Genomic DNA, 10,919 nt, shown 5'->3' with positions numbered 1-10,919 from the left:
GTGAGGAAATAAATCAGTCTTTCATTTAGCAGGTTTTATAGCAATACGATTATTTTGAACAAAATATTTTTGGGTTTAAGTGATTTACTGCTCTCACAGCTGATTTTTGGGGAAATATGAGTTAGATTAAGAGGTGATAATGTGAATCTAATTTGGGTATTATTTTGCAGAATCTAATTTGGGTATTTTGCACACTGTCAGTATGCAGTTCAGGGATATATATACAGTACTGTATTATGAACTATGTCAAGTGGAGGGTTACTGCCCCTCCCCATAAAACAAAACTCAGTCAAATGGCCACCCCTTATGGGATTATGGCGTCTGGCAATAGACAGATAAACCACCGTGAACGCATAGTATGACAGCTAAGGTAAGCATTCCACTGCAGATGAGGTTAGGTTAGGTCCAGAAAAATACACTGCACAACCAGGGGGTGTATTGGCAACTTGTAAAAATGTACCCTGATTTGCTTTGGTTGTGAGGAAATGAATCTCTTTCATATAGCAGTTTTTATAATACGATTATTTTGACCAACACATTTTAAGGTGTATGTGATTTATTGCTCATACAACTGACTTTGGGGGAATTTGGGGTTATATTAAGAAGTGATAATGTGAATCTAATTTGCTTTGGTTGGGAAGAAACTTTCAAACAGCCGCTTTTAAAATACGATTATTTTGAACAACACATTTAGTTTAAGTATTTATTGCTCCCATACAACTGATTTTGGGGGAATTTTGGGTCAGATTAAGGGGTGACTGACGCTAATTTGCTTTGGTTGAGGAAATCAATGTCCATATAGACGCTTTTAAAAATACAATTATTTTGACCAACACATTTTTAGCTTTAAGTGATTTATTGCTCTCATACCTGATTTAAGGGGAACTTTGGGTTAGTGATGCTGATATATGAACTTTGATAAGCTGAAATATCACTCATTTTACGACTTCTCTGGCACTTTCATCGTAAATAATTCTTAAGTCAAAGGTTAGGTTAGGTTTTCTGAGTAAAAATAAAATAATCACTATATTTCAACTTAAGACAGCTCTATGTCACTTTTGTCGTATATTCTCAAGTCAAAGGTTAGGTTAGGTTATCTGAGTAAAAAAATCACTATTTCAACTTACGACAGTTCTATGGCACTTCGTAAATTATTCTTAAGTCAAAGGTTGGGTTAGGTTATCTTCAAGTAAAAAAAAAATCTAAATATAGTCTTTAAAATATCAGATTTGTGCTCCAATCACCCTTAAGACTTCAACACTTATGTTGCAAATTATTTTTAAGTCAAAGGTCAGGTTGGTTATAGAGTAAAAATTTGATGAATATGCCATACGCCTAGTCTTAAAAAAATCGGACTAATTTTGTATTCCTAACCACTGTTCTGTACGACACTTCTATGGTACTTTCATAAGTTATTAATTCAAAGGTTAGGTTACGTTATCTTCAAGTAAAAAAAAAAATGAATATGCCATAGTATTTAAAAAATCACCCATTTTCCATTTCAATTTACGACAGTTCTATGGCACTTTCGTCGTAAAATATTCTTAAGTCAAAGGTTAGGTTACGTTATCCGATTTAAAAAAATCTGATTATATGACAGTCTAAAAAATCATCAATTTTCCATTTCAATGTACAACAGTTCTATGGCACTTTCGTCGTAAATTATTCTTAAGTCAAAGGTTAGGTTACATTATCTTTGAGTAAAAAAAAATTTGAATATACTACAGTCTTTAAATATCAGATCTGTTTTCCATTTCAATTTACAATAGTTCTATGTCACTTTCTTCGTCAAATATTCTTAAGTCAAAGGTTAGGGTAGGTTATCTTCAAGTAAAAAAAAAAATTTGAACATGCCAGTCTAAAATATCATCCATTTTCCATTTCAATTTACGACAGTTCTGTCACTTTCATTATAAATTATAAGTCAAAGGTTTGGTTACGTTACCTTGAAGTAAAAAAAATTTGAATATCTATCTATCTATCTATAGCCCGACGCCCTAATCCCGCAAAGGGTGGCCGCAGACAAAGCGCCTCCAAGTCACTCTGTCACCCACCATTTGACTACCCTCCCCCCAACTCACCCCCCCCTCCCTCATACCCCTCAACTCCATCCCTCCACCTCATCCTCGGTCTACCCCTCCCTCCCTGAATATACCAGTCTTTAAAATATCAGATCTGTTTTTCATTTCAATTTACAACCGTTCTATGTCACTTTCATCAAATTATTCTTAAGTCAAATGTTAGGTTATCTTCTATTAAAAAAAAAAAAAATGAAGAATATACCATAGTCTTAAGAATCACTCATTTTACGACAGTTCTGTCACTTTCTTCGTAAACTATTTTTAAGTCAAAGGTTATGTTATCTTCAAGTAAAAAAAATTTGAATATACCATAGTCTACAAAAAATTATTCATTTTCCATTTCAATATATGACAGTTCTGTCACTTTTGTCGTAAATTATTCTCAAGTCAAAGGTTAGGTTACGTTATCTTCAAGTAAAAAAATCTGAATAGTCCAGTCGTAAGAATCGGACTCATTTTATGACAATTTACAACAGTTCTATGGCACTTTCTTCGTAAATTAGTCTCATGTCAAAGGTTAGGTTACGTTATCTTTGAGAAATAAAAGAATGCCCTAGTCAACCTTGTACATTCTTTGTCTACATTAAATCAAAATATTTTTATGGTACTTTTGATGCAAATTATTACCTTAAGTCAAAGGTTAGGTTATCTAAGTAAATATAACGAAACTGCCACAGTCTTAACCCCGTACGTTCTTTGGCTGTCCATGTTAAATAATAATATATACAGTATATATTTATATATTTGATCTTAAACTGCATTTACTGACAGGAAAAAAGGTGTTTATCTCAAAATATCCATAAAAAAGGGACACAAAGCCCAGCTCAAAAAAATCCATCAGAAACAAAACATGAAGTGCCAATCTCAAAATATGCATAAAGACATGAAAGTGCAAAACTCAATGTAAAAAAAAAAAACTGAAGAAAAATTACAAATCTTATAATATCCTTAAAAAAAATTTAAAGTGCAATTCTCAAAAAATCCATTAAAAAACAAGAAATATGCAAATCTCAAAATATCCATAAAAAAATGAAAAAATTGCAAAAGAGATGAAAAGTGGTCTCAATCATCCTAAAATCAAAAGTACATCTCAAAATATCTTTTCTAAAAATTCCAGACATGAAAAAAATGCAAATCTCAAAATTCATGCTGAAAAGGCCTCCAGAAAAATGCAATCTCAAAATGTCCATTAAAAAAAAAAAATACAGAAATTAAAAACTATTCCATGAAAATTCTTTACTTCAAAAAACAATAGGTAGAATTCTGAGTCAAAAAACTTTAAAAAAAGTGTCAATCTCAAAAAATCCATGCTGAAAAGGCCTCTCCAGAAAAATGTAATCTCAAAATGTCCATTAAAAAAAATAAAAATACAGAAATTAAAAACTATTCCATGAAAATTCTTGACTTCAAAAAACAATAGGTAGAATTCTGAGTCAAAAAACTTTAAAAAAAAAAGAGTCAATCTAAAAAAATCCATGCTGAAAAGGCCTCTCCAGAAAAATGCAATCTCAAAAACGAAAATACTAATTAAAAACACTAATTTATGAAAAATCCTGACTTCAAAAAAAGTTACAAATCAAAATAACAAAAAAGTGAAAATCTCAAAATCCATGCTAAAAAGGCCTCTCCAGAAAAAGGCAATAGAAATATCCATTAAAAAAATGAAAAAAAATCATAGGCCTTAGGGGAGAACGGCATCCTAGCAACTTTTCTTCAGCGACTTACTCTGCATTACATACCCTCTTTGGGGCATAAACTTTAAACTATGCAAAAATTACTTGTGAAAATGATACAAAATGACAAAATATGGGTAAAATATACAATGACTACCGACAAGGCGCTACGGACCCTAAGCGAGCAGTCCATTTCACCACGATCATTTTAAGTACTTCATTCTTAAAAGTTATTTATACTAAAGGCGTCAAATATATCCTAAATTAATTTCTAGACTACCATGGTGCCCTTCAAAATTCAAAAATAACTGCCAAAAGGGAAGAAAATGGGAGAACATCTAAGTGAGAATTCGGAGGCATATTTACGCCATATTGGAATTCGAGAGGTAAACGCCGCATAATTCGCCAAAAATACCTCAAAATAACCCTCCACTTAATTAATTCTAACCTCAATATCATTAAAAAGTTCTATATTAACATTTTTTTCATTTGGATATATAATAAGTCAAGGAAAAACTTAGAAAAACTTACCTTACAAAGCGCGCCACGACGCATCGTCCCCCCTCGCCTAGAGTAGAGGCGGGACTGAGGAGCCGACAGCGTTCCACAGCCTCCGGCACCATCGATCTGCCAGACGTACGATTTAAATTTGAGAAAAAACGCCATATTCTTTTTATATATCTTTATTTCTGCTTTATATTTATCAGTTAAAAATAATCATTAGTCATTTAAGCCCACCACCATGACATATTAGCCAAGAATAACGATGATAAATGCGAATTTTAACTGCCAGGCGTAGGAGTCAAATTTGAGAATAACAACGCTATATTCTTCTTTTATGCTACTTTTTCTGCTTTCAAATAATCAGTTAAATAATTATTGGTCATTTAATCCCACCAACATGACATATAGCTAAGAAAAACGATGATAAATAAAATGAGTAATTGCCTGACGTACGATCTAATTTGAAATACCATCCATATTCTTTTGTTTATACTTTTTCAGCTTCCTGTTCTGCTTTCTAATTATCAGTCATATAATTACTGGTCATTCAATAGCACCAGGATGACGTATACATAACAATAAGCAACAAATGATAACAAATTCCAATGCTAAACAAGCTCTTCTCACCCACATTCCACACCACTTCACCATCATTTCCTAAAGAAAAACTTTATTTTTATTCTGTACTACTTTCTTGCCTTCTAGTTATAAAATAAATCGCTATAAATCATTTCCTTGCACCACAAGATATCATAACTAAGAAATAACTACGATAAATGACGATAAACGAATTTCTTCCTTGCATTAGCAGACAATCGTAAGCGAAATCAGTGCCGTAACTGTTTGAAAAAATATCTTACGCTTATTTTACGCAAATTATTCTGTCATTTATTTAAGCGATAAAATTTAATCCCACCAACATTATATAGAGCTAAGAATAACGATGATAAATGATAAAATGAGAGTCTAACTGCCAGACGTACAATCTATTTTGAAATACCATCGATATTTTTTTCATTTATGCTTTTCCAGCTTCCTATTCTGGTTTCTAATTATCAGTTAAATAACTATTGGTCATTGAACAGCACCAGGATGATGTATAAATAACATTAACCAACAAATGATCACAAATTCCGATCATAAACAAGCTCTTCTCAACCACATTCCACACCACTTCACCATCATTTCCTTAAAAACACTTTATTTTTTTTTTCCATACTACTTTTCCTGCCTTCTGATTATAAAATAAATCGCTATAAATCATTTCCTTGCACCACAGGATATTATAACTAAGAAATAACTACGAAAAATGACGATGAACGAATTTCTTCTCTGCATTACCAATGGTAATCATTACCGTAACTGAAAAAAATACCTTACGCATATTTTACGCTAATTATTTTGCCATTACGCTTATTTTACGTTAATTATTCTGCCATATATTAAAGACAAATTATTTACTGATTATTTATTAACACCAAGATGATAAAGAAAATTTGATAAAAATGGTTTCTATGTAGTATTATCTAACGTTATTTTCTATCTACATAAATATAACAATATCTATCTATCTGCCAGTTAATCTATCTACCTCTCTATCTACATACCTACCTACCAACCAACCTCTCTATCTATCTACCTACCTACTAACAATCTCCTTACCTCTATATCTATCTACCTACTTACCTACTTACTACCAACCTACCTACTTACCTACTTACTACCAACCTACCTACTTACTTATCTACCAACCTACCTACCTACTTACCAACCTCCCTATATCTACCTTACTTATTTATCCATCTACCTACATACTTACTAACCTACGGTACCTATTTATATACCAACCTTCCTTTATCTACCTCTTATCTATTTATTTACCTACTTACCAACCTACCTACCTACCCAAAAAAATCCATAACCCTTCTTTAGCTAGACTGGAGGGCTGATTTGACTAGTAACAAAGGAGACTCATACCCCATAGCTATCATATTTCTCCATAGCACTTCTTCGTGACTAACATCATGGGCACGTGGTCAGATTGTAGGAATGACTTGACTAGTAACCAAGGAGACTCACGGCCCAGTGTAGTCTGACTGGAGGGTTGATTTGACTAGTAATCAAGGAGACTCATGGCCAAGTGTATTCAAAATGGAAGGTTGATTTGACTAGTAACCAAGGAGACTCATTCCTTGTAGTTATTATATTTCTCCACAGCACTCGTTGGTGGTAGGTGGTGGCGACCATCATCCACTCACTTGATGTAGTGCTGCCTACTTCTACCTTATCCTTTATCATTCTTTTTCTGTGCCTGCCCTCTCTTCCTATATCTCCCATCTTTCCTGTCACTTCTTATTGCTCTTCTTTCCTTTACAGGTGGCTTTACATTGAGTGACAAGCCAAATGGTTTCCTGTAAGCCAAGAAACCATTTACAACGCTGGGTGGTAACCATATAACCAACCCATACGTGCTCCCTACGTGTCAACAAGTGGGTTGGTGGAGGGTTAGCGTCCCTCCCCATAAAACCAATAACTCAAAGTCAAATGGCCACCCCTTAAGGGATTATGGCGTCTGGCAACAGATAGATATAGACTTCTTCGTGACTAGCATCATCATGAGCACGTGGTCAAATTGGAGGAATGATTTGACTAGTAACCAAGGAGACTCACAGACACGTGTATTCAAAATGGAAGGTTGATTTGACTAGTAACCAAGGAGACTCATGGCCAAGTGTAGTCAGATTGGAGGGTTGATTTGACTAGTAACCAAGGAGACTAATTCCTCATAGCTCTTATATCTCTCCATAGTACTTCTTCGTGACTAGCATCACCATAGGCACGTGGTCAGATTGGAGGAATGATTTGACTAGTAACCAAGGAGACTCATTGCCAAGTGTATTTAAAATGGAGGGTTGATTTGACTAGTAACCAAGGAGACTCATGGCCAAGTGTAGTCAGATTGGAAGGTTGATTTGACTAGTAACCAAGGAGACTAATTCCTTGTAGTTATTATATTTCTCCATAGCACTTTTTCGTGACTAGCATCATCATGGGCACGTGGTCAGATTGGAGGGTTGATTTGACTAGTAACCAAGGAGACTCATTCCTTGTAGTTATTATATTTCTCCATAGCACTTCGTGACTAGCATCATATCTGGTACACTAGGTGGTTTAGAAGCTTCGTAAAACCTGTTCTGTAGCGATTTATTCTGTGTATTAGCGAAACTCGACTAGAAACCAATGAGACTCATTCCTATCTGAAAATTGATGCTGACGAGTTGTATGAGGCTTCGTTAAACCTGCTCTGTAGCGATTTATTCTGTATATTAAAGTGAAAATCGACTAGAAACCAAAGACATTCATTCCTATCTCCAAATTAATGCTGGCGAGTTATATAAGGCTTCGTAACAAACGTTCTGTAGCGATTTATTCTGTATATTAAAGTGAAAAACGTCTAGAAACCAAGGAGATTCATTCCTATCTCAAAACTGATGCTGGCGAGTTGTATGAGGATTCGTAAAACCTGCTCTGTAGCGACTCATCCTGTGTATTAGTGAAATTCGACTAGAAACCAAGGAGATTCAACATTTAAAGGCTATATTTTAAGTGGCATTATAAAAGACGATACGCAACGCCTCTGCTGTACTGATTTATTCTCGATTAAACTCTATTATCTCTCTCTAAAGCATACAATTAAGTATTTTTTGCACTTACATTCTCTCTCTCTCTCTCTCTCTCTCTCTCTCTCTCTCTCTCACTACATAAAAATTACTAGAGAATGTCAAGGTGTAAAATTCAAACTAAATCGCTAAAGATCATTTGTAACGAACCTACATCATTTAAAATACGGTCGTTAACTTCAAAATTAATAAAATCTGATGTTCATTTTCTCCCTAACACCTCTTCCTTAGCGATTTATTATTGTATATGGCTGGTTAATTTCGTTTTGTACGTTATTTATGCAGAGAGAGAGAGAGAGAGAGAGAGAGGGGGGGGGGCTACCAAGCACTTAATAAGGCTCCCTAACATCTCTTCCTGAGCGATTTATTTTTGGATATGGCTGGTTAGTATCCTTTTGTATGTTATTTATGCAGAGTATGGTGATACTGGAAGGATTTATGTACCACAGAAGAGGACAGTAAGGTGTAATAAACAAAATAAATCACTTAGGAAAATGTCTCAGGTGATACTGGAAGGATTTATGTAACAGAAGAGGACAATAAGGTGTAATAAACAAAATGAATCACTTAGGAAAAGGTGTTAGGTGATATTGGACGGATTTATATAACACAGTAGAGGACAGTAAGGTGTAATAAGCAAAATAAACCACTTAGGAAAAGGTGTTAGGCGATACTGGAAGAATTTATGTAACAAAGAAGAGGAAAGTATGGTGTAATAAGCAAAATAAATCGCTTAAGAAAAGGTGTTAGGGCAGCAAAATCCCAAAATATATTCCATTTTTTTTCGAAACGACCTAATATATTTCAAATACTCCCGCCAAAATCCCTGAAGCAACGAAACGATCTTATATGATTTGAATTTTCGCGCCAAAACTCCTGAACCATTGAAACGGGCCAATTTTATTCGAATTCTCCCGCCAAAGCCCCCCGAAGCAACGGAACGAACCTCTATTAATCGAATTTTCCCGCCAAAGAGGTGATGTCTGACGGCGGGACTGGAGGAATAGAATCCTACGTTGTCCCATGAAAAGCGTAGAAGCCTGGGGCTAGAGTTTGGTTCCTTCATTCGGCCTGAACATACTGGGGATAGGATCCAGCAGCTGCGGAATCCACTAGGAGGACCATGACGGCCAAGGTTGTGGGGCAGGTCAAGTGGTTCCACGTCCGGAAGGGCTACGGCTTCATCACACGCCTGGATGCGGGGGGGGGGGGGGGGGATGTGTTCCTCCACCGCTCCTCCATCGTGGCCCCAAACCATGCCCACCCTGTGCCGTCTGTTGCTGCTGGCGAGGAGGTAGAATTTGTTATACGGGAGGATGCTAAGGGCCCCACAGCTGTCTTTGTCACCGGCCCCGCAGGCCAGGCAGTTCGGGGCTCGCCCCATGCCCTCCCCCGTCGTCGTCGGCGGCGGCGGCGGCGGCCACCATTTGATGCTCCTGCCTCCTTCCCTGCCTCCTCTGCCTCTACCATCATCACCATGTGTGTAGAGGTTGCTAAGGCCTTTTCGGGGGGAGATATGGCGGTTTTTGCTCGGCGCCTGCCCGTCATTTTCCAGGCCAACGGGCTCTCTGCCATATCCATCCCAGAGTCTTTCTCTTCCACACCCATGGCACAGAGGAGGCCTGGGAGGGAAGCTCCTTGTCCTCGTTCTCTTCGTCGTCACCGTAAGCCCTCTTCGACTCCCACCTCCTTGGTACCGCGGGTGCTGCAGCTCCAGCCTTCCACTCCACCGACGAGGATTCAACTGTCGGGGCATGCTGTCTCCCGCCAGTCTGCCTCTCAGCCCGTACCTGAGGTTCCCATGGAGGTTGGGGATGCTGAATCCTCATCTCCACCTGAGGCTAATTCTGATGCACCTGTATCTGAAGAGGTGACTCGTGCTGTGCCTCCTCCATCATTAACGGACCAGGGAGCGAAGAGTGCCAGGTCTTCTAGTTCGGTCCGGCAACTCTCTTGGGGAGACTTTTCCTCCCTCCCCCATCTTGGCCTCGAGATACTGGAGAACCAGCTGCGCCACTATGAGGACACAGCACCAGTGGAGTCTGGCGAGCAAGAGTTTTCCAAGGGGGACTACCGGCAGGCGTTGCTCTCCTTCACCGAGCTGCGCCGGGGGTCCCTCAAGACTGTTACCGACCCCGAGGAGTGTCTTATACTTTCCTACACCCTCGGGGTCGTGCAGTCTCATCTTGCCGCAGGTTCCGACCCGGACTCAGACTCTGCTGCCTCCACGGTTTAGTCCCAGCCGTCACTTTTGCTGCCCATGCCTTCCTGCCCTACTCCTCCTGATTGTCTTCTGTGCTGTGGACTGCCTGGATATTGCTTCCATATATGTACAAGTGTGTATATGTATAAATGTATAGTGTAGACACTTTGGCTTAATGGCCAACGTTATGGCCGATAGCCATTAAATCGAAAAAAAAAAAAAAAAAGAGGAATAGCAGTATGAAGACAACAGCTGAAAAGTGACGTTATGGGGAGGTAAGTTAAGGATATATTGTTTTTATTATTATGATGCTTGTAATGTTAATATATATATATTTTTAAAACATGAGAATCATTGTTTTTAAGTGGGGGTTTTTGAAAATGTTCACTCAAGGATTTATAGTTTAAGTAACTTTTTTTTTTTTCTCTCATATTTTTGTCACTTCATACTTTAAGGTTTTGAATTTTGGTGGGCTGTTAGCGATATATTTATTTTCAATTAATCTTGTATATCTTCAACTAATATGTCTTCATTACAGACTGGACAGAAGGAATTGCAAGGTTTATAGCGGCAAGAGCAGACTTAGCAAGGAATCTGTCTCAAATCTCCATCTCAATCTCCATTTTGATTGTATCGGGTGATAAAAATGGATGTGTAAGCTGCTGAAGGATGAAGTTCTTCGGAGGTAAGTTAAGGATATATAGTTTCTAGTTTTGATACATTGTTAGATTTTAAAATTGAGTTCATAATTAAAGATTTTTAACTTTTTCTTTGGGGG

Source organism: Coenobita brevimanus, chromosome 75 (genome assembly GCF_032717465.1).
Source record: "Coenobita brevimanus isolate Jiangsu-jjx chromosome 75, ASM3271746v2, whole genome shotgun sequence".
Classification (NCBI taxonomy): Eukaryota; Metazoa; Arthropoda; class Malacostraca; order Decapoda; family Coenobitidae; genus Coenobita; species Coenobita brevimanus.
This window is presented reverse-complemented; position numbering follows the sequence as displayed.